The sequence below is a fragment of the Pygocentrus nattereri genome, chromosome 16, assembly GCF_015220715.1.
Source record: "Pygocentrus nattereri isolate fPygNat1 chromosome 16, fPygNat1.pri, whole genome shotgun sequence".
Taxonomy (NCBI): Eukaryota; Metazoa; Chordata; class Actinopteri; order Characiformes; family Serrasalmidae; genus Pygocentrus; species Pygocentrus nattereri.
In genome coordinates this window covers 36,181,190-36,202,543 of record NC_051226.1, presented here as the reverse complement: position 1 = coordinate 36,202,543, position 21,354 = coordinate 36,181,190, and the positions used below count along the sequence as shown (strand labels likewise).

At 49.2% G+C, this 21,354-nt stretch overlaps 1 protein-coding gene across 4 annotated transcripts in view; it reads right to left on the bottom strand.

Moving 5' to 3' along the window:
- The window catches only part of setx (senataxin), a 53,140-nt gene extending 34,489 nt beyond the window's left edge, over positions 1-18,651 (bottom strand). Inside the window, exon 1 of one of the 4 annotated variants that reach the window (XM_037545851.1) lies at positions 18,340-18,651. The gene's annotated coding sequence lies outside the window, so the exon portion shown is untranslated. The other 3 variants (XM_037545854.1, XM_037545853.1, XM_037545852.1) reach the window with 3 other exon arrangements.
- Positions 18,652-21,354: the final 2,703 nt, after the last annotated feature.

Genomic DNA, 21,354 nt, shown 5'->3' with positions numbered 1-21,354 from the left:
CCTAGTTGTGAATGTTTTTCTGGGCATGTTGTGGTTTTTAAAAAAAAAAACAAAAAAAAAACCCACACCCCATGCAACTTGATGCTTCAGCAGAGAACAGTCTGTAGCACCATCTGAAATGTGGAGTTATACGTTCCATGTGTGAGTGACAGTGTTAAATCACAACTAGAGCACTGTTACAGTGCTCAAAAAGTCAGTTTAGTATTAGTGCATTCCCAAACAATGGAAGTGAAGGAAAGAAGTGGGTTCATGTTAGCCCTGAGTAACAGCCCTGATTTAAACGAAAGTAACCTGAGGAAGCTGTGAGGCACTGGAGAGCGGGAGAGCGCCATCTTTCCAGGCTAGTTGTTTTTAGCAGCTGGCTAACCTGAAGACACGCTCCATTAGCCACACATGGTGAATTCATGATACTGTAGATCAAACACGACAAAAGCACTGCTTTCAGTTGGAACATACCTATGAGGAGGACTGTGTGGTGTTGATATGTTACAGTTCACCCCTTAAACTACTACGATGGCGTTTGAATAGTGCTGTGCTCTGACACGGCTGTGTTAGGACTGACGGCATAAAGGCTACGTTTGCAGGTAAAAGTGGCCCAAATCTGATTGTTTCACCAAATCCGATTTGTTTGTTTGGCTGTTCACATTATCTTTTGATTGTGATCTGTTCAATTGTCATCTGTCTGAACAGATCAGCTCCTAAACAGACCTTTCACGTGGCTCGTCCAAAGGTAAACAATCATGACGGCCAGTGAATGCCTGTCACTCCCGGAAGGGTCAGTTTCGTTTTCGCCAGCATCACAGGTAGTTCCAGTAGTTGACAGCTGAGCTCATCACCCAGAATGTTCACCGCACGTTATTCAGGCACGGCCACTTCTTTGGTTCGTGTCCTCAGACTCTTTAAATGCTGCAGCCTCAAGCTCTTCCAGCCGCGCTTGGCCGGTTTGTTCCAAGCTCCTTCGTCTCAAATCGAAATTGAAAACGTCAGATTCCACTTTTACCTGCTGGGTAAATGTAGCCTAAGATGGTGTGATCCATCACAAACGTACTGAGCCAGCTATTGTTGACGTTGTTGAGAAACTTAACAGTTTAGCTGTCATGGGCCGATTGGCTTAGCATCTGTAACGGGACCAGACAGATGAAAACAAACTTTTCCTTCTTCAATTACGACTATCACAGAAACTGCAGCCGTGCTTTTCCAGCTGACAGAAACCGCTCACCAGACACTCTCTCCCACTCGCCCATGACAGATCTGTGAAATGTCCCACTGTCTTGTGAGTGTTTATCGTGTTCTGACCATAAAGGATCGTTTAAAACAGCGATTAACCACAGCAGGCGCAAAAATCAGCCTTCAAACCTGAAAGAAATAATGATTTGACATTTATTGCCAACACGTACCGAAATCGAACGACATGAATTTTGTTTATCGTGAGAACATTTTTGAGGTGTTTAAAAACTCAGACTAACACCACCACGTCAGTGTTACTGCAGTGCTGAGAATGATCCACCTCCCAAATAGAACCTGCTCTGTGAGGGTCCATGGGGGTCCTGAACACTGAAGAACAGGGTAACAGAGTATCAGAGAAACAGATGGACTACAGTCTGTAACTGTAGAACTACAAAATGACCCTATACAGTAAGTGGAGCTGATAAAGTGGACAATGAGCGTAGAAACAAGGAGGTGGTCATGATGTAATGCCTGATCAGTGTGTGTGCAGTTAGCAAGCTGGCTAAATTGGCAGCTAACTGCCTAACACAAACAGAAACCTACGAGAGTAAAGCAGTGTTTGCTCTTAAAACACTACTAAATTAGCATTTTCTCCATTTGAGTGTCTCAGTTTAATAGAAAAACGGGTTTCCCACCACATGAACACCCTTTAAAGCCGCATTATGAAGGCATGTACACCATTTTTGATGCATCAAGAATTGGCCAAGACGTGAGATCAATAAAAGGAAAATATAGTAGAAATAAACTACACTGCCCAAAAAAATAAAGGGAACACTTAAACAACACAATATAACTCCAAGTAAATCAAACTTCTGTGAAATCAAACTGTCCACTTAGGAAGCAACGCTGATTGACAATCAATTTCACAGCTGTTGTGCAAATGGAACAGACAACAGGTGGAAATTACTGGCAATTAGCAAGACACACTCAATAAAGGAGTGGTTCTGCAGGTGGGGACCACAGACCACTTCTCAGTACCTTTCTGCTTTCTGGCTGAGGTTTCGGTCACTTTTGACTGTTACTGGTGCTTTCACACTCGTGGTAGCAGGAGACGGACTCTACAACCCACACAAGTGGCTCAAGTAGTGCAGCTCATCCAGGATGGCACATCAATGCGAGCTGTGGCAAGAAGATTTGCTGTGTCTGTCAGCGTAGTGTCCAGAGGCTGGAGGCGCTACCAGGAGACAGGCCAGTACACCAGGAGACGTGGAGGAGGCCGTAGGAGGGCAACAACCCAGCAGCAGGACCGCTACCTCCGCCTTTGTGTAAGGAGGAACAGGAGGAGCACTGCCAGAGCCCTGCAGAATGACCTCCAGCAAGCCACAAATGTGCATGTGTCTGCACAAACGGTTAGAAACCGACTCCATGAGGATGGGATGAGGCCCCGACGTCCACAGATGGGGGTTGTGCTCACAGCCCAACACCGTGCAGGACGCTTGGCATTTGCCAGAGAACACCACTGGCGCCCTGTGCTCTTCACAGATGAAAGCAGGTTCACACTGAGCACATGTGACAGACGTGACAGAGTCTGGAGATACCGTGGAGAGCGATCTGCTGCCTGCAACATCCTTCAGCATGACCGGTTTGGCAGTGGGTCAGTAATGGTGTGGGGTGGCATTTCTTTGGAGGGCCGCACAGCCCTCCATGCGCTCGCCAGAGGTAACCTGACTGCCATTAGGTACAGAGATGAGATCCTCAGACCCCTTGCAAGACCATATGCTGGTGCGGTTGGCCCTGGGTTCCTCCTAATGCAAGACCTCATGTGGCTGGAGTGTGTCAGCAGTTCCTGCAAGATGAAGGCACTGAAGCTATGGACCGGCCCGCCCGTTCCCCAGACCTGAATCCGATGGAGCACATCTGGGACATCATGTCTCGCTCCATCCACCAACGTCACGTTGCACCACAGACTGTCCAGGAGTTGGCGGATGCTTTAGTCCAGGTCTGGGAGGAGATCCCTCAGGAGACCATCCGCCACCTCATCAGGAGCATGCCCAGGCGTTGTAGGGAGGTCATACAGGCACGTGGAGGCCACACACAATACTGAACCTCATTTTGACTTGTTTTAAGGACATTACATCCAAGTTGGATCAGCCTGTCGTGTGTTTTTCCACTTTAATTTTGCGTGTGACTCCAAATCCAGGCCTCCATTGGTTAATAAATTTGATTTCCATTGATTATTTTTGTGTGATTTTGTTGTCAGCACATTCAACTTTGTACAGAACTAAGTATTCAATGAGAATATTTCATTCATTCAGATCGAGGATGTGTTATTTGAGTGTTCCCTTTATTTTTTTGAGCAGTGTAGATAACCAGTGTAATAAAAACTGAATCTGAAACATTCAAAGTTTCATTTTCGCTTCCTACAAATTCAAAACACCAGTAAAAGTAGGGCAAAGCTGACAACTAGCTTATAAACAACACCCAATTCACATCCGCATTCTGTTTATCTCACAGTAACCACATTAAAGCCCATGGCGGGTGAAGGAGTTTCTTCTTGGAGAAAACTACCATCCCACTCGTACCCGTAAGCAACAGCTCAGCCACAAAGCTACAGTGCATACTCAGAGCAGGGCTGCTGACAGACAGACAGACAGTTTATTGATCCTGAAGGAAATTTTGCAATTTTTATTTAACAAAATTTAGCAAATGCTGAAGCATGTAGCATGTCTCAAACTGCCTGTGGAAGCAACTTTAGCACAACAACTGTGCATCATGAAATTCATAAAATGGGTTTCCATTCCTGAGTGGTCTAAGATCACTATGCTCAATGCCAAGTGTCGACTGGAGGGGTGTAAAGTTCGTCATACTTCACTATCTGGCAGCCTGGTGGATGAATTTGGGATTGGCGAATGCCAAAATACTGCCTTCTGGAATGCTCCAACTTTGTGGCAACAGTTTGGGAAAGGCCCTTTGGGAAAACCCAAGCAGACCTAACCCACAATGTTTGTGGGGCGTGGCTGAGTCAATATCAATTAACTATCGTATGCATGTAAACAGTCAGATCATGTTCATATGTGCACAATGATCAGATTAAGTTTGAAATAAGACACTAGTTTGAGTTTCACAAGAGTTGTGCAACAAGCCACTCCATCAACAGGCACTTAAGACAGGTCATGTTGATGAACCCGTGCCCTTTGATCTTCTCAGACTTTACCTATTTATAGTAAATGCAGCATTTATAGCAAATTACAAAGCAAGGATGAGGGCTGGGTTTTGGCTGCTCCACTGTGCATGATCAGAGGGCTGCTTCATCGAACAGCCGGCTCAACATTGTCCTGGAAATATATGACTGAGCTAAACTCAGTGTGCATAAACACCCATACGCTGTGTGTTCACACACTGGTGCCAGTTGCAGCAAACCAGATATTTATAAGGTTTTCAATGTAGACAGAAGGGAAAATTCCACCACTGCTGGCAGCAACATTCCACTGACTGCAGTGGGAGGAGTAATGGTCTGTAAACAGTTCAAATTTCCCAGCTTTTGCCATTGACTGTGCCTGTGGGATGAACTGGAAGCTGACTGTTTTCGGGAGTCATTAACACCGATCGCAAGAGAGCAGTTTTCAAATTGCAAGGCCTACAACTTTTCTACATCACTGCCGTTGGAAGAAAACCTTGTATCTCCATTTTTGTTGTTTTTCAGTTATAATATTGCGAGGGAATTTATTGATAAAATATATCCTTGATTATCCTGTATCATTAATAAAAGGTTTGCAGCAATCATTAATTTAGAAATTATTAAAATAGAGTATAGAGAGTCATGTTTAACTGAGCCAGATAGGCCTTAGGTAGGAAAGTTAGGCCTAATGCTTTCAGACGAGGGGTGTTTGTGCCAGGCACTGCTTAGAAAGCTTTGAGAGATAAGCAGACATCGGCAAGTAAGAAATACGGCCTGTTCACTAAAAGCAAACTAATCTTTGGTACACGTCTGCAACATCATTAGAACTCCCCCTCTCTCTTTACATGCGTCTCCCTCTCTACACATCCGTCTCCCTCTCTACACATCCGTCTCCCTCTCCACCTCTTTACATCCTTCTCCTCTCCTTACATCCCTTTCCTTCCTTTACAACCTTTTCCCTCTCCCTACATCCCTCTCCCTCTCCAACCTTTTCCCTCTCCCTCCCCTTACATCCCTCTCCCTCTCCTTACATCCTTTTCCCTCTCCTTACATCCCTCTCCCTCCTTTACATCCCTTTCCCTCTCCTTACATCCCTTTCCCTCTTCCTCTCTCTACATCCCTTGCCCTCTCTCTACATCCCTCTCCCTCCATTGCAACCTTTTACCTCTCCCTATCTCTCTCCTTACATCCCTTCCCTTCCTTTATAACCTTTTCCCTCTCCCTCTCCTTACATCCCTTTCCTTCCTTTGCAACCTTTTACCTCTCCCTATTCCTATCCTTACATCCCTTTCCTTCCTTTACAACCTTTTCCCTCTCCCTGTCCTTACATCCCTTTCCTTCCTTTGCAACCTTTTACCTCTCCCTATCCCTATCCTTACATCCCTCTCCCTACAACCTCTCCTTACATCCTTTTCCCCTCTCCCTCTCTACATCCCTCTCCCTCTCCTTACATCACTTTCCCTCTCCTTACCTTTACATCCCTCTCCCTACATCCCTTTCCCTCCTTTACATCCTTTTCCCCTCTCCCTCTCTACATCCCTCTCCCTCTCTTTACATCCCTTTCCCTCTCCCTCTCCTTATATCCCTTTCCCTCTCCTTACCTTTACATCCCTCTCCCTACATCCCTTTCCCTCCTTTACATCCTTTTCACCTCTCCCTCTCTACATCCCTCTCCCTCTCTTTACATCCTTTTCCCTCTCTTTACATCCTTTTCCCTCTCCCTCTCCTTATATCCCTTTCCCTCTCCTTACATCCCTCTCCCTCTCTTTACATCCCTTTCCCTCCTTTACATCCTTTTCCCCTCCCTCTCCCTATATCCCTCTCCCTACAACCCTCTCCCTCCTCTACATCCTTTTCCCTTTCCCTCTCCTTACATCCCGTTCCCTCTCCTTACATCCCTTTACCTCCTTTTCCCTCTCCTTGCATCCTTCTCCCTCTACCTCTCCTTGCATCCCTTTCCCTCCTTTACATCCTTTTCCCTCTCCCTCTCCTTATAACCCTTTCCCTCTCCTTACATCCCTCTCCCTCTCCTTACATCCCTTTCCCTCTCCTTACATCCCTCTCCAACCTTTTCCCTCTCCCTCTCCTTATATCCCTCTCCCTCTCCTTACATCCCTCTCCCTCTCCTTACATCCCTCTCCCTCCCCTTACCTCCCTCTCCCTCCCCTTACCTCCCTCTCCCTCCCCTTACCTCCCTCTCCCTCCCCTTACATCCTTCTCCCTCTCCTTACATCCTTCTCCCTCTCCTTACATCCCTCTCCCTCTCCTTATATCCCTCTCCCTCTCCTTACATCCCTTTCCCTCTCCTTACATCCCTCTCCAACCTTTTCCCTCTCCCTCCCCTTACCTCCCTCTCCCTCCCCTTACATCCTTCTCCCTCTCCTTACATCCTTCTCCCTCTCCTTACATGCCTCTCCCTCTCCTTATATCCCTCTCCCTCTCCTTACATCCCTTTCCCTCTCCTTACATCCCTCTCCAACCTTTTCCCTCTCCCTCCCCTTACATCCCTCTCCCTCTCCTTACATCCCTCTCCCTCTCCTTACATCCCTCTCCCTCCCCTTACCTCCCTCTCCCTCCCCTTACCTCCCTCTCCCTCTCCTTACCTCCCTCTCCCTCCCCTTACCTCCCTCTCCCTCCCCTTACATCCTTCTCCCTCTCCTTACATCCTTCTCCCTCTCCTTACATCCCTCTCCCTCTCCTTATATCCCTCTCCCTCCTTTACATCCTTTTCCCTCTCCTTAAATCCCTTTCCCTCTCCTTACATCCCTTTCCCTCCTTTACATCCTATTCCCTCTCGCTCTCCTTACATCCCTCTCCAACCTTTTCCCTCTCCCTCCCCTTACATCCCTCTCCCTCTCCTTATATCCCTCTCCCTCTCCTTATATCCCTCTCCCTCTCCTTATATCCCTCTCCCTCTCCTTATATCCCTCTCCCTCTCCCTACATCCCTCTCCCTCCCCTTACATCCCTCTCCCTCCCCTTACATCCCTTTCCCTCCCCTTACATCCCTTTCCCTCTCCTTACATCCCTCTCCCTCTCCTTACATCCCTCTCCCTCTCCTTACATCCCTCTCCCTACATCCCTTTCCCTCTCCCTACATCCCTCTCCTTCCTTTGCAACCTTTTACCTCTCCCTATCTCTCTCCTTACATCCCTTTCCTTCCTTTGCAACCTTTTCCCTCTCCCTCTCCTTACATCCCTTTCCTTCCTTTGCAACCTTTTACCTCTCCCTATCCTTACATCCCTTTCCCTCTCCCTCTCTCTACATCCCTCTCCTTACATCCCTTTCCCTCTCCCTACATCCCTTTCCCTCTCCCTACATCCCTCTCCTTCCTTTGCAACCTTTTACCTCTCCCTATCTCTCTCCTTACATCCCTTTCCTTCCTTTACAACCTTTTCCCTCTCCTTACATCCCTTTCCTTCCTTTGCAACCTTTTACCTCTCCCTATCCCTCTCCTTACATCCCTTTCCCTCTCCTTACCTTTACATCCCTCTCCCTCTCCTTACATCCCTTTCCCCTCTCCCTCTCTACATCTCTCTCCCTCTCTTTACATCCCTCTCCCTCCTTTACATCCTTTTCCCTCTCCCTCTCCTTATATCCCTTTCCCTCTCCTTACATCCTTTTCCCTCTCCCTCTATCCCTTTCCCTCTCCTTACATCCCTTTCCCTCCCCTTACATCCTTCTCCCTCTCCTTACATCCTTCTCCCTCTCCTTACATCCTTCTCCCTCTCCTTACATCCCTCTCCCTCTCCTTATATCCCTCTCCCTCCTTTACATCCTTTTCCCTCTCCTTAAATCCCTTTCCCTCTCCTTACATCCCTTTCCCTCCTTTACATCCTTTTCCCTCTCCCTCTCCTTATATCCCTTTCCCTCTCCTTACATCCCTCTCCCTCTCTTTACATCCCTTTCCCTCCTTTACATCCTTTTCCCCTCCCTCTCCCTATATCCCTCTCCCTACAACCCTCTCCCTCCTCTACATCCTTTTCCCTTTCCCTCTCCTTACATCCCGTTCCCTCTCCTTACATCCCTTTACCTCCTTTTCCCTCTCCTTGCATCCTTCTCCCTCTACCTCTCCTTGCATCCCTTTCCCTCCTTTACATCCTTTTCCCTCTCCCTCTCCTTATAACCCTTTCCCTCTCCTTACATCCCTCTCCCTCTCCTTACATCCCTTTCCCTCTCCTTACATCCCTCTCCAACCTTTTCCCTCTCCCTCTCCTTACATCCCTCTCCCTCTCCTTACATCCCTCTCCCTCTCCTTACATCCCTCTCCCTCCCCTTACCTCCCTCTCCCTCCCCTTACCTCCCTCTCCCTCCCCTTACCTCCCTCTCCCTCCCCTTACCTCCCTCTCCCTCCCCTTACATCCTTCTCCCTCTCCTTACATCCTTCTCCCTCTCCTTACATCCCTCTCCCTCTCCTTATATCCCTCTCCCTCTCCTTACATCCCTTTCCCTCTCCTTACATCCCTCTCCAACCTTTTCCCTCTCCCTCCCCTTACATCCCTCTCCCTCTCCTTACATCCCTCTCCCTCTCCTTACATCCCTCTCCCTCCCCTTACATCCCTCTCCCTCCCCTTACCTCCCTCTCCCTCCCCTTACCTCCCTCTCCCTCCCCTTACATCCTTCTCCCTCTCCTTACATCCCTCTCCCTCTCCTTATATCCCTCTCCCTCCTTTACATCCTTTTCCCTCTCCTTAAATCCCTTTCCCTCTCCTTACATCCCTTTCCCTCCTTTACATCCTATTCCCTCTCGCTCTCCTTACATCCCTCTCCAACCTTTTCCCTCTCCCTCCCCTTACATCCCTCTCCCTCTCCTTATATCCCTCTCCCTCTCCTTATATCCCTCTCCCTCTCCTTATATCCCTCTCTCTCTCCTTATATCCCTCTCCCTCTCCCTACATCCCTCTCCCTCTCCCTACATCCCTCTCCCTCCCCTTACATCCCTCTCCCTCCCCTTACATCCCTTTCCCTCTCCTTACATCCCTCTCCCTCTCCTTACATCCCTCTCCCTCTCCTTACATCCCTCTCCCTCTCCTTACATCCCTTTCCCTCTCCTTACATCCCTTTCCCTCTCCCTACATCCCTCTCCTTCCTTTGCAACCTTTTACCTCTCCCTATCTCTCTCCTTACATCCCTTTCCTTCCTTTGCAACCTTTTCCCTCTCCCTCTCCTTACATCCCTTTCCTTCCTTTGCAACCTTTTACCTCTCCCTATCCTTACATCCCTTTCCCTCTCCCTCTCTCTACATCCCTCTCCTTACATCCCTTTCCCTCTCCCTACATCCCTTTCCCTCTCCCTACATCCCTCTCCTTCCTTTGCAACCTTTTACCTCTCCCTATCTCTCTCCTTACATCCCTTTCCTTCCTTTACAACCTTTTCCCTCTCCTTACATCCCTTTCCTTCCTTTGCAACCTTTTACCTCTCCCTATCCCTCTCCTTACATCCCTTTCCCTCTCCTTACCTTTACATCCCTCTCCCTCTCCTTACATCCCTTTCCCCTCTCCCTCTCCTTACATCCCTTTCCCCTCTCCCTCTCTACATCTCTCTCCCTCTCTTTACATCCCTCTCCCTCCTTTACATCCTTTTCCCTCTCCCTCTCCTTATATCCCTTTCCCTCTCCTTACATCCTTTTCCCTCTCCCTCTATCCCTTTCCCTCTCCTTACATCCCTTTCCCTCTCCATACATCCCTTTCCCTCCTTTACATCCTTTTCCCTCTCCTTCTCCTTACATCCCTCTCCCTACATCCCTTTCCCCTCTCCCTCTCTACACCCCTCTCCTTACATCCCTTTCCCTATCCTTACCTTTACATCCCTCTCCCTCTCCTTACATCCCTTTCCCTCCTTTACATCCTTTTACCCTCTCCCTCTCCTTACATCCCTCTCCCTACATCCTTTTCCCTCTCCCTCTCCTTATATCCCTTTCCCTCTCCTTACATCCCTTTCCCTCTCCTTACATCCCTTTCCCTCTCCTTACATCCCTCTCCCTACATCCCTCTCCCTCTCCTTACATCCCTTTACCTCCTTTTCCCTCTCCCTCTCCTTGCATCCCTTTCCCTCCTTTACATCCTTTTCCCTCTCCTTACATCCCTTTACCTCCTTTTCCCTCTCCTTACATCCATCTACCTCTCCTTGCATCCCTTTACCTCCTTTACATCTTTTTCCCTCTCCTTGCATCCATCTCCCTCTACCTCTCCTTACATCCTTCTCCCTCTACCTCTCCTTACATCCCTTTACCTCCTTTACATCCTTTTCAATCCCTTCTCTCTCTCTCAACATCCCTCTCCCTACACCTCTCTCTCTCTCTCAACATCCCTCTCCCTACACCTCTCTCTCTCTCTCTCTCTCTCTCTCTCTCTCTCTCTACATCCCTCTCCCTACACCTCTCTCTCTCTCTACATCCCTCTCCCTACACCTCTCTCTCTCTCTCTCTCTCTCTCTCTACATCCCTCTCCCTACACCTCTCTCTCTCTACATCCCTCTCGCTACACCTCTCTCTACATCCCTCTCCCTACACCTCTCTCTCTACATCCCTCTCCCTACACCTCTCTCTCTACATCCCTCTCCCTACACCTCTCTCTCTACATCCCTCTCCCTACATCCCTCTCCCTACACCTCTCTCTCTACATCCCTCTCTCTCTCAACATCCCTCTCCCTACACCTCTCTCTCTCTCTCTCTCTCTCCATCCCTCTCCCTCTCAACATCCCTCTCCCTACACCTCTCTCTCTCTCAACATCCCTCTCCCTACACCTCTCTCTCTCTCAACATCCCTCTCCCTACACCTCTCTCTCTCTCAACATCCCTCTCCCTACACCTCTCTCTCTCTCTCTCAACATCCCTCTCCCTACACCTCTCTCTCTCTCTCTCTCAACATCCCTCTCCCTACACCTCTCTCTCTCTACACCTCTCTCTCTACATCCCTCTCCCTACATCCCTCTCCCTACACCTCTCTCTCTACATCCCTCTCTCTCAACATCCCTCTCCCTACACCTCTCTCTCTCTCTCTCTCTCTCAACATCCCTCTCCCTACACCTCTCTCTCTCTCTCTCTCTCTCTCTCTCTCTCTCTCCCCATCCCTCTCCCTCTCAACATCCCTCTCCCTACACCTCTCTCTCTCTCAACATCCCTCTCCCTACACCTCTCTCTCTCTCAACATCCCTCTCCCTACACCTCTCTCTCTCTCTCTCTCTCTCAACATCCCTCTCCCTACACCTCTCTCTCTCTCTCTCTCTCCATCCCTCTCCCTCTCAACATCCCTCTCCCTACACCTCTCTCTCTCTCAACATCCCTCTCCCTACACCTCTCTCTCTCTCTCAACATCCCTCTCCCTACACCTCTCTCTCTCTCAACATCCCTCTCCCTACACCTCTCTCTCTCTCTCTCTCTCTCTCTCTCAACATCCCTCTCCCTACACCTCTCTCTCTCTCTCTCTCTCTCAACATCCCTCTCCCTACACCTCTCTCTCTCTACACCTCTCTCTCTACATCCCTCTCCCTACATCCCTCTCCCTACACCTCTCTCTCTACATCCCTCTCTCTCAACATCCCTCTCCCTACACCTCTCTCTCTCTCTCTCAACATCCCTCTCCCTACACCTCTCCCTCTCTCTCTCTCTCCATCCCTCTCCCTCTCAACATCCCTCTCCCTACACCTCTCTCTCTCTCAACATCCCTCTCCCTACACCTCTCTCTCTCAACATCCCTCTCCCTACACCTCTCTCTCTCTCTCTCTCTCTCAACATCCCTCTCCCTACACCTCTCTCTCTCTCTCTCTCTCTCTCTCTCTCTCCATCCCTCTCCCTACACCTCTCTCTCTCTCTCTCAACATCCCTCTCCCTACACCTCTCTCTCTCTCTCAACATCCCTCTCCCTACACCTCTCTCTCTCTCTCTCTCTCTCAACATCCCTCTCCCTACACCTCTCTCTCTCTCTCTCTCAACATCCCTCTCCCTACACCTCTCTCTCTCTCTCTACATCCCTCTCCCTACACCTCTCTCTCTCTCTCAACATCCCTCTCCCTACACCTCTCTCTCTCTCTCTACATCCCTCTCCCTACACCTCTCTCTCTCTCTCAACATCCCTCTCCCTACACCTCTCTCTCTACATCCCTCTCCCTACACCTCTCTCTCTACATCCCTCTCCCTACACCTCTCTCTCTACATCCCTCTCCCTACACCTCTCTCTCTACATCCCTCTCCCTACACCTCTCTCTCTCTCCCTCTCAACATCCCTCTCCCTACACCTCTCTCTCTCTCTCAACATCCCTCTCCCTACACCTCTCTCTCTCTCTCTCTCTCTCTCTCTCAACATCCCTCTCCCTACACCTCTCTCTCTCTCTCTCTCTCTCTCTCTCTCTCTCTCTCTCTCTCTCTCTCTCTCTCTCAACATCCCTCTCCCTACACCTCTCTCTCTCTCTCTCTCTCTCTCTCTCTCAACATCCCTCTCCCTACAACTCTCTCTCTCTCAACATCCCTCTCCCTACACCTCTCTCTCTACATCCCTCTCCCTACACCTCTCTCTCTACATCCCTCTCCCTACACCTCTCTCTCTACATCCCTCTCCCTACACCTCTCTCTCTCTCTCTCTCTCAACATCCCTCTCCCTACACCTCTCTCTCTCTCTCTCTCTCTCTCTCTCAACATCCCTCTCCCTACACCTCTCTCTCTCTCTCTCTCTCTCTCTCTCTCTCTCAACATCCCTCTCCCTACACCTCTCTCTCTCTCTCAACATCCCTCTCCCTACACCTCTCTCTCTCTCTCAACATCCCTCTCCCTACACCTCTCTCTCTCTCTCTCTCTCTCTCTCTCAACATCCCTCTCCCTACACCTCTCTCTCTCTCTCTCTCTCTCTCTCTCTCTCAACATCCCTCTCCCTACACCTCTCTCTCTCTCTCTCAACATCCCTCTCCCTACACCTCTCTCTCTACATCCCTCTCCCTACACCTCTCTCTCTACATCCCTCTCCCTACACCTCTCTCTCAACATCCCTCTCCCTACACCTCTCTCTCTCTCTCTCAACATCCCTCTCCCTACACCTCTCTCTCTCTCTCTCTCTCTCTCTCTCTACATCCCTCTCCCTACACCTCTCTCTCTACATCCCTCTCCCTACACCGCTCTCTCTCTCTACCTACATCCCTCTCCCTATACCTCTCTCTCTCTCTCTCTACATCCCTCTCCCTATCTCTCTCTCTCTCTCTCTCTCTCAACATCCCTCTCCCTACACCTCTCTCTCTCTCTCTCTCTCTCTCTCTCTCTCTCTCAACATCCCTCTCCCTACACCTCTCTCTCTCTCTCAACATCCCTCTCCCTACACCTCTCTCTCTCTCTCTCTCTCTCTCTCAACATCCCTCTCCCTACACCCCTCTCTCTCTCTCTCTCTCTCTCTCTCTCTCTCTCTCTCTCTCTCTCTCTCTCAACATCCCTCTCCCTACACCTCTCTCTCTCTCTCAACATCCCTCTCCCTACACCTCTCTCTCTACATCCCTCTCCCTACACCTCTCTCTCTACATCCCTCTCCCTACACCTCTCTCTCAACATCCCTCTCCCTACACCTCTCTCTCTCTCTCTCTCAACATCCCTCTCCCTACACCTCTCTCAACATCCCTCTCCCTACACCTCTCTCTCTCTCTCTCTCTCTCTCTCTCTCTCAACATCCCTCTCCCTACACCTCTCTCTCTCTCTCTCTACATCCCTCTCCCTCTCCCTATACCCCTCTCTCTCTCTCTCTCTCTCTCTCTCTACATCCCTCTCCCTATACCTCTCTCTCTCTCTCTCTCTCTCTCTCTCTACATCCCTCTCCCTACACCTCTCTCTCTCTCAACATCCCTCTCCCTACACCTCTCTCTCTCTCAACATCCCTCTCCCTACACCTCTGTCTCTCTCTCTACATCCCTCTCCCTATACCTCTCTCTCTACATCCCTCTCCCTACACCTCTCTCTCTCCATCCCTCTCCCTCTCAACATCCCTCTCCCTACACCTCTCTCTCCCTCTCTCAACATCCCTCTCCCTACACCTCTCTCAACATCCCTCTCCCTACACCTCTCTCAACATCCCTCTCCCTACACCTCTCTCAACATCCCTCTCCCTACACCTCTCTCAACATCCCTCTCCCTACACCTCTCTCAACATCCCTCTCCCTACACCTCTCTCTATCTCTCTCTCCCTACACCTCTCTCTCCCTCTCTCTCCCTCTCTCAACATCCCTCTCCCTACACCTCTCTCTATCTCTCTCTCCCTACACCTCTCTCTCCCTCTCTCTCCCTCTCTCAACATCCCTCTCCCTACACCTCTCTCTCCCTCTCTCTCCCTCTCTCAACATCCCTCTCCCTACACCTCTCTCTCTCTACATCCCTCTCCCTACACCTCTCTCTCTCTCTCTCTCTCAACATCCCTCTCCCTACACCTCTCCCTCTCTCTCAAAATCCCTCTCCCTACACCTCTCTCTCAACATCCCTCTCCCTCTCTCTTTTCATCCCTCTCTTTCCACCTCTGTCTCTCTGTCTCAACATCCCTCTCCCTCACTCTTTTCATCCCTCTCTTTACACCTCTCTCTCTCTCTCTCTCTCTTCATCTCTCTTTACACCTCTCTCTCTCTCCCTCGCTCTTTTCATCCCTCTCTTTACACCTCTTTCCATCCCTCTCTTTACACCTCTCTTTCCATCCCTCTCTTTACACCTCTCTTTCCATCCCTCTCTTTACACCTCTCTTTCCATCCCTCTCTTTACACCTCTCGCTCCATCCCCCTCCCTCACTCTTTTCATCCCTCTCTTTACACCTCTCTCTCTTCATCCCTCTCCCTCTCTTCTCTCTCTCTCTCTCTCTTTTCATCCCTCTCTTTACACCTCTCTCTCCATCCCTCTCCCTCACTCTTTTCATCCCTCTCTTTACACCTCTCTTTTCATCCCTCTTTACACCTCTCTCTCTCTCCCTCGCTCTTTTCATGCCTCTCTTTACACCTCTCTCTCTCTCTCTCTCAACATCCCTCACCCTCACTCTTTTCTCTCTCTCTCTCTCTCTCTCTCTCAACATCCCTTACCCTCACTCTTTTCTCTCTCTCTCTCTCTCTCTCAACATCCCTCACCCTTTTCTCTCTCTCTCTCTCTCTCTCTCAACATCCCTTACCCTCACTCTTTTCTCTCTCTCTCTCTCTCTCTCTCTCTCTCTCTCAACATCCCTCACCCTCACTCTTTTCTCTCTCTCTCTCTCTCTCTCAACATCCCTCACCCTCACTCTTTTCTCTCTCTCTCTCTCTCTCTCTCTCTCTCTCAACATCCCTCACCCTCACTCTTTTCTCTCTCTCTCTCTCTCTCTCTCTCTCTCTCTCTCTCTCTCATATCTCAGTGACGTTCACCTGAGTCGTCACTTCTGGCCACCAGAGTTGCTAGAGTGACCCGAGCTCCATCTCCATTGACCTACACTGGTTTGACGCTGTAACAAGCTGTTCAAACTTCACCGGTATGAACTGACCCTCCTGCTGCTGCTGCTGCATAAACAAACTATTTAACCGCTGCTCCGCCTGGTTTTCCCCCGTTTTGTGTTCTAATATTTTGTATCAATGCCATTTGCCATCTGGTGTTGAGCAGAGGATGGGTTCCCCTTTTGAGTCTCAGTTCCTTGAGAGATTGTCCTCATCACTGTCGCCATAAGTGGCGCTCATGGAGGCTCCAAAACAGGTTTTTCTGTAAAGCTGCTTTGTGCAAAGTGGATCCACTGAAGTGGATGTTCTGGTCTTCTTTGCCAAAAAAAAAGGCCTGAAAATTAATGAAGGGAAAATAACTGCAATTTAATTCAGTCACAAGCGAAGCAGGGCTGAGAATCATCGTGCTGGCCTATCGTTCACTCACGCCTTACGGACATAACGATCCATCAGTGATATGGTCAGTAGCTAGCTCTGACCGGTCTCACAACGCATCCCAGCAGACACATTTAATATCTACTCAGAGTGTGTAAGGGCCTGGGCTTACCTACAGTCGTGTTACTCCTGTTAACTTACAAAAAGTACAGAAAGCAACTTGGCACGGAATGTTTCAGGCACACGTCACTGCCAACCCGTCCACCACCACCTTAAACTTTCAGTGGTGGCTATTCTTGTATTTGACCACGACTTGAGGGTCCTCCCAAGTGGTACAACTATCCAAGTGTCGGCCCTCCCGTCATCAAGAGATCGTGAGTTCAATCCCTGGTGATGCCACATTTGTCCGTGGCAGGGAGTCCAAAAGAGTTCGATGGAAAGTCCCAACCAGTGGGTAGAACTGGACACATCTAATTGGGGAATAAGACGTCCATTTGGTGGATCAGACACAGCACTGCAGTAACACTGACGTGGTGCTGGTGTGTTATTGTGTGTTGCGTTGTGCTGATCCGAGTGGATCAGACACAGCTGTGCTGTTGGAGTTTTTAAACACTGTGTCCACTCACTGTCCACTCTATTAGACACTCCTACCTTGTTGGTCCACCTTGTAGATGTAAAGTCAGAGACGACAGCTCATCTGCTGCTGCACAGTTTGTGTTGGTCATCCTCTAGTCCTTCATCAGTGCCCACAGGACGCTGCCCACAGCACGCTGCCCACAGGACGCTGCCCACAGGACGCTGCCCACAGGACGCTGCCCACAGGACGCTGCCGGCTGGATATTTCTGGTTGGTGGACTATTCTCAGTCCAGCAGCGACACTGATGTATTTAAAAACTCCAGCAGCACTGCTGTGTCTGATCCACTCAGATCAGCACAACACACTCACACACCAGCTCAGTGTCACTGCTGAGAATGATCCACCATACACAGTGCTCCTACACGGTCAGTGGATCTGATAAAATGGACAGTGAGTGTGGAGACAAGCAGGTGATCATTCTTAAAATATTCCTAACAGTCAGTTCAAGATGCAAGTCGGAAGAAGTGAGGATACTCAGAAGAATGAAAACGAAGCACTGATTAATTAAAGTGAGCTGGAAAACAAACACTGAGCAGCACAGGCACATAACCAGTGTCCAGACTACCCAGCTGGGCATACAGCAGCTACAAAACAGCGTTTCCCACTTTTTAAAACGGGAACGCCAATGATTTGTACAAGTTTCTGCAGATAAACAAGGAGATTCGCATCAGAACTGCTCACAGTGGTGGTGATAGGAACCAGACGTCCTCCTCTAAAAGCTCCTCACAGAGTTACCACATGGTTACGAATTCACTGCCCGAGGCACCGTTTCATGGCATTTCGGCCTATTCGTAGTGAAGGAGCACATGCAAGACACTGTGCGGAAAAACAGTCCGGAGAAAAAACAAAAAGTCGGACTTTACACTATTTTACTACCAACATCTACAGAAGACACGCGCAGGAGGTCCACGGGTGGTCCTGGGTGGTAAATACAGCGGCTATATGTGTGAAATCTGAGCTTCTACAGTGAATTTCACAGCAAACCACCCCGAATCAACGTTTACATCTCACTGACGGAACTCATACAGATATACACAACATACACAACATACACGTGGACTTGCTCTTTAAAACGTCGCAGCAACAGGCAGAAATGAGCCGAAGTCCGGACGACCCGCGCTGGTTTAACGTCTTAACGCATTTTAAGCGTCAGCCTGAACGGCGAAGACGGCAGACTTCGCTTTAACTCGACCAGCTCGAAGCTAAAGGCGGCTCCTTTAGCTTCCAGCTGGCCGAATTCCCCGTTCCACCTTAAACCATGCCGCCAGACTGTCCCAGCTGCGCGACTTAAGGTGGAACATGAAAATTCGAGAAAGTAATGTTAACGGTTAGCTAGCTTAGCCAACATGGGGGCGAACCTATGCGGGAAGACCGACGCACACGCGGGGTTTAAGCGCCCAAATGCGCCTTAAACGCCTTTAACTCGGTCTCCGGGGGCGGTTTTGAACTTTTACCTCGCCGTGAATTTTCCCCCCGTGCGCGGAGGAACGGACGTTTCTCGGCTGAGCGCGTCGCCGCGGACGCGCCGTCAAACGAAAACAAAGAGACCGAGCGAAAAGCAGCCGCTCACCCACCGGGTTTCACAGCGACCTCATGCCGCCTCCTCCTCCAGGAGCTCCCGCTGCGGGGCGACGGGCAGGAGCGACAGCGCCGAGCGCGGTTGAATGTCCGACTTCTCGTCCCCTTTTCCGTCCGCGGTTGGTTCAACCCACCAAACGGCCTCCGGTCGCGGGATGGGTGACGTCACGACGAGATCCGCCGCTGCGCGCGAGCAACCCAGCTCTGAATTTAAGCGCGCGGAAGCCTAATTAGCGTCTAATTAAAGCGAAGTGCGGAGTCCGTGATGGCGACATGGTCGTAAATCTTCTATATAACGAGTTTCCTTTGGGGGCCGTTTTGCCTTTGAGTGTAATAAACTGATTAATCGATCAGTGTCATGATTCATTACCATTAACTCTCTGTGAGGGGCTTTTAGAGGTGGGCGTCTGGTTCCTGTCACCACCGCTCTGAACTGTTCTGCGTGCGGAGACATCAAACCACTCACATGGCTTTGTTTACATAATCATGACGTAATTATGCAGAAAAAAATAAGTGGATTTCCTCTTTAATGTTTATCTGACTGGTTATTATTACTGCTACTGAGCGCTGATTGGTTGGCATTACTGCTACTGAGAGCTGATTGGTTGGCGTTACTGCTACTGAGAGCTGATTGGTTGGCATTACTGCTACTGAGTGCTGATTGGTTGACATTATTGCTACTGAGAGCTGATTGGTTGGCATTACTGCTACTGAGAGCTGATTGGTTGGCGTTACTGCTACTGAGTGCTGATTGGTTGGCGTTACTGCTACTGAGTGCTGATTGGTTGGCATTACTGCTACTGAGAGCTGATTGGTTGGCATTACTGCTACTGAGTGCTGATTGGTTGGCGTTACTGCTACTGAGTGCTGATTGGTTGGCATTACTGCTACTGAGTGCTGATTGGTTGGCATTACTGCTGAGAGCTGATTGGTTGGCATTACTGCTACTGAGTGCTGATTGGTTGGCATTACTGCTACTGAGAGCTGATTGGTTGGCGTTACTGCTACTGAGAGCTGATTGGTTGGCATTACTGCTACTGAGTGCTGATTGGTTGACATTATTGCTACTGAGAGCTGATTGGTTGGCATTACTGCTACTGAGAGCTGATTGGTTGGCGTTACTGCTACTGAGTGCTGATTGGTTGGCGTTACTGCTACTGAGTGCTGATTGGTTGGCGTTACTGCTACTGAGAGCTGATTGGTTGGCATTACTGCTACTGAGTGCTGATTGGTTGGCGTTACTGCTACTGAGTGCTGATTGGTTGGCATTACTGCTACTGAGTGCTGATTGGTTGGCATTACTGCTGAGAGCTGATTGGTTGGCATTACTGCTACTGAGTGCTGATTGGTTGGCATTACTGCTACTGAGAGCTGATTGGTTGGCGTTACTGCTACTGAGAGCTGATTGGTTGGCATTACTGCTACTGAGTGCTGATTGGTTGACATTATTGCTACTGAGAGCTGATTGGTTGGCATTACTGCTACTGAGAGCTGATTGGTTGGCGTTACTGCTACTGAGTGCTGATTGGTTGGCGTTACTGCTACTGAGTGCTGATTGGTTGGCGTTACTGCTACTGAGAGCTGATTGGTTGGCATTACTGCTACTGAGTGCTGATTGGTTGGCGTTACTGCTACTGAGTGCTGATTGGTTGGCATTACTGCTACTGAGTGCTGATTGGTTGGCATTACTGCTGAGAGCTGATTGGTTGGCATTACTGCTACTGAGTGCTGATTGGTTGGCATTACTGCTACTGAGAGCTGATTGGTTGGCATTACTGCTACTGAGAGCTGATTGGTTGGCATTACTGCTACTGAGTGCTGATTGGTTGGCGTTACTGCTACTGAGTGCTGATTGGTTGGCATTACTGCTACTGAGTGCTGATTGGTTGGCATTACTGCTACTGAGTGCTGATTGGTTGGCGTTACTGCTACTGAGAGCTGATTGGTTGGCATTACTGCTACTGAGTGCTGATTGGTTGGCGTTACTGCTACTGAGTGCTGATTGGTTGGCATTACTGCTACTGAGTGCTGATTGGTTGGCATTACTGCTGAGAGCTGATTGGTTGGCATTACTGCTACTGAGTGCTGATTGGTTGGCATTACTGCTACTGAGAGCTGATTGGTTGGCATTACTGCTACTGAGAGCTGATTGGTTGGCATTACTGCTACTGAGTGCTGATTGGTTGGCGTTACTGCTACTGAGTGCTGATTGGTTGGCATTACTGCTACTGAGTGCTGATTGGTTGGCATTACTGCTGAGAGCTGATTGGTTGGCATTACTGCTACTGAGTGCTGATTGGTTGGCAGTTCTGCTACTGAGCGCTGATTGGTTGGCGTTACTGCTACTGAGCGCTGATTGGTTGGCATTACTGCTACTGAGAGCTGATTGGCTGGCATTACTGCTACTGAGAGCGGATTTGTTGGCAGTTCTGCTACTGAGAGCTAATTGGTTGGCATTACTGCTACTGAGTGCTGATTGGTTGGCATTACTGCTACTGAGAGCTGATTGGTTAACATTACTGCTACTGAGTGCTGATTGGTTAACATTACTGCTACTGAGTGCTGATTGGTTGGCATTACTGCTACTGAGAGCTGATTGGTTAACATAATTTGGTGTCTGAAGCGCTTTATGTCCCTCATGATTTCTTTCTCTCAGCTAAACAGATAAGATCATTTTACGTAAGGGTCAGAGGGTTCCTTCAGTTTTACAAAAACAAATAAATAGGACTTTTGTTCTAAAGGTCACAAAAACAACTTAAAGCTGACTTTATGTTTAAGTTAGGTTTGTGTTTCCAATGGTCACAAAAATAACCAACGTATACAAGCGAATAGACAGAACTGTTACTCAGAGGGGTTTTCATGTTGGCCAGAACCCTCTCCCAAGCAGCCCGGGACAGCTTGGTTTGATACGGGTCTTCTTTGTAATAACTCATTTCAAGCATTCATAAACTATGATCTTGCTCAAGTGCTTCATCTTAACCCGTCAGGGTCCTCGTGAGAGAGCGCCCTCT